General features: G+C 34.6%; 1 long non-coding RNA gene across 1 annotated transcript in view; it reads right to left on the bottom strand.

Moving 5' to 3' along the window:
* Positions 1–1,865: 1,865 nt before the first annotated feature.
* Positions 1,866–3,521, bottom strand: part of LOC105521741 — a 6,113-nt gene continuing 4,457 nt past the window's right edge. The window contains exon 2 of the long non-coding RNA XR_001003315.1: positions 1,866–3,521. This exon is cut by the window's right edge and continues 482 nt beyond it. This is a non-coding gene — a long non-coding RNA (uncharacterized LOC105521741).

Here is a 3,521-nt window from a genome sequence, read left to right as displayed (position 1 = left end):
AGAGAGGTTAAGCTACTTTCTAAGATCACTTATTTAGTAAGACATAGAACAGGAATTTGAATTCAGGTCTTTTGACTTCAAAGCCCATGATCTTTTCCCCATATCATTGAATTTCCAACACTGCAAAGCAGAGGTTTGTTCTCCTTAAAGAATCGGAATTAAAGGATCAGAATTTTAGGTGTTTGTTCTCTTTAAAGGATCAGAATTTTAGGATATAGGCTGATGAGTCTTGACATTTCCTTAATGTAACAAGTTAAGTCTTTATTTAAGAGATAGAACAACCTGTGATTTTCTTCCATTGGTGGGCTAGACAGATAATAAAAATGATAGCAAAGGTTATTAAAATTTATATGGAGCCTAGCACAGATTGGAATAACTACAAAGTGAATTCTTTAAGCTGCTATAGAAAGGTGGTGAAATAGCACAATATGAAAAAAAAAACTCTTCTTTAGCTTCAGATGCCTAAATATGCCATCAAAAGACTGCTCAATTCTCAAATGCCAGTATTTTCTGACTCCTCTAAACCTATTCTTAATGCAAAATATCAAAGTCAGCGGGATAGTAGGTGTCCCAAAATGTCTTAATTCAGAGAATTAGTGTTAACTGAGCCTGATTAGCTCCATTTATCTCTAATTAATTACCTTTATCTAATTAGACACTTTGTTTCCAGCAGACATGGAGTCAAGTAGACTAGATTATTAGTGTAGTCATTGTGCCTTTACAAAATCCTGAAATTAATGAAACGTGCAAAAGAATCTGCAGTTCTAATTGCACAGGTGTTGCCTTATGGCAAAGCTTTATCATCTGATTACACCAAGGGGTTATTAGTGACTTTTTATATAGAGGATGAGCCTATGAAATGTACCTTAGCAACAGCTCATTAGTTTAGGGTTGTTACTGTATTATTTATTACAGTCAGCCTTCCCCATTATCTAGATTGATTCATGGACCTATATATTTTCCTCTCCTCTGTGCAGAAAAGATAAAATAAACCATCGTTATGAAGAGTCCAGATGCAATGTGAAAAAATGCAAAATGTGTTCATCAGCTACAATTTGACTCTTTAAAACAGAAAGCTCTAAAGATGAGATCAGAATCAAATTTATGGTTATTTTCCACGGGAAAAGAACCAATTTAAAATTACTGAGGAGTATGGAATGATTCATACATGTGATCCAAAAAAATATGTGGCTGCCCTAATATCTTCACGTAACTGAACTGGCATACCAACGTATGTGGAAGACAAAAGCAAAATGTTTTTACATTAAAATACCTCTGGATTTATTTTTACTCATATCATCCAAAAATGGATTGGCAAAACACGATCTCTATATATGTTTATCCACAATATTTATTTAAAAATCCATCTCATGCTTTACTTTTGGCATTTTTTTCTTAAGGATGTGTTACCAGATGGAGAAAACGAACAAATTATACAATCCAGCTTCGCTGAAAAAGCAAGATTTCAATACCTACTTACAAAAATGAAAAGTGCTTTTTCATGGCAAGGTTAGATACCTGCAAAAGACTGAAATAGCTCAACTTTTACATTTTCTTTATTTTTCTTGAAACTATTTGAAGAAGCACTGTTTTTCACAATCATAATAAGAGTAATTAAACAACTAGAAGCAAATTTAGCCACAATCCCTATTGCAACATACAAACATGTTTATTACAACACAGTAATTCCTTTACATAATTTGTCAACGTAAATATGTCAAATGGGTTTTAAAATCATTTCTCTCCCTGTTCCCCAACAAAAAAAGTCCTCTGGTGCTATGATCTATATATTGTTGTTCACTTATTGCTGAATCCAAACTAGTGAAATGATAACGGGTAACTGTTATACAGAGCATGACAACTAATTTGAGTGTTAATAATGAATATTTAATGATCCTCCTTTCAAGCATGAACATACAACTTTTCATGTATGCCTTACCAAAATTATAACCATTAATCTAGAATTTATAGTTGCAACTGAGAATAATAGCCAGGAATTATAGATTATGGCCAAGTCAGAATATTGCATAAATATTCTGTATGAATACAAACACAAGGAAATGTAGGAAGCCCCAGCCTTCTGTTTTCATTCAATACAAGTCCTGTCTTTGACATGTATGGAAGTTGTGTGATAAGTAGAGATTTGAATCCAGACATTAAGACGCTATTATTTCTATCAAGAAATAAGAACAATAGCCAAGGTCTTTTTCACTCTTTACTAGCCCACACTTTGTAAACAAAAATAACATGCATATAAAAATTTGTTCCCTACAGGGGTAATATTTTTAGAATGCTCTATTTAAATCAAGAAAAAAGTGAATATCAAATTTGTCAGAAATGCAGAATTTTTACACCTTAAATTTCATTGTTTAAATATGTGCTTAGTTTTCCCAGTGTGTTCCTTTATCAGAAACTACAATGTGACTTTGGGAGAAAGAAAGAGAAAGATCTGAAAAATGCAAGAAGCACTTTAAAATAGGCTTTGTTCACTGATGGAAAATATTTTTGGTTAAATTTCCAATTTATATCACTCCTGATATCTTAATATCAGGACAATTTCACAAGCCTGTGATGTTGCACAGAAACACGTCTGCCTCTTTTGCTGGTTAGAATTGCTTCTTTGTTACAGGGTAGTTTAAAACCACTGCCATTGCAGTTACAAATACACAATTCTACATCAAATCCCAGGGCTAGTTATTAATTAATTGTTTTAAAAGGAGTGTGCTTATAAAATTCAAGAGGGGAAAAAGTCTAATAACGTGGAGAAGAGAAGCAAGTAGAATCTGAGGTTTTTCCCAGTTGTGACCCTCTTTATCAGAAATTATGTGTCCGGATGAATGGCGCACCATGCTGGCACCACGCTCATCAACATGCTCTGCCTCTTTAGGACTCCAGCATACAGGCCAAAGGCAGCGTGTGTTGGGGCACATTCTCCAACTGCGTACATACTCACCGAATACATTTCTAACTGAGCAGGTGTTCCTGACTAAAGCCGGGCAAGATCAAATAAGAAAAGGAAATTACAAATGTTCTTTGTAACAGATAAAGTGCTTCAGAAATTTACTATGGCAGCATTCTTAGGTAATGCTACGTAAGGATACTAAACTCCTGATGAAGCCTCATTTGTTCACCCGCAGCTTCACTACTTTCACTACTGCCCCTATATAGACATGGCCTTTAGTCAATAGTCTTTATCATTCCTGGGTTCTTTCACAACCTTTCATTCTAGGTTTCTTCTGATGGTGGATATTTATGAAGGCATGCACACCAATTAATTATACCTTAACAAGTTTGTTTTGCTATGTTACATACACACAGAAACTATGTATGGTACGTTAAAGAACGTGTTCACAAATATTGGGAAGTTTATGTACCATTTTCATTTATCCTGTGGTTTATGGTCTTGTTCATCACCTCCTTGTACCAGCTTACCAAACTTTCCCAGAGGAGCAGCAGACCAAATTCCTCAGCTCCCAGTGGCTCTGAGCAAATACAGAACATGTAGCAAGATGCAAGAAGTA

The sequence above is a fragment of the Colobus angolensis genome, unplaced genomic scaffold (genome assembly GCF_000951035.1).
Source record: "Colobus angolensis palliatus isolate OR3802 unplaced genomic scaffold, Cang.pa_1.0 Scaffold41, whole genome shotgun sequence".
NCBI classification, from domain to species: domain Eukaryota; kingdom Metazoa; phylum Chordata; class Mammalia; order Primates; family Cercopithecidae; genus Colobus; species Colobus angolensis.
The sequence above is the reverse complement of the archived record's forward strand: the minus strand, read 5'-3'. Positions and strand labels throughout refer to the sequence as shown.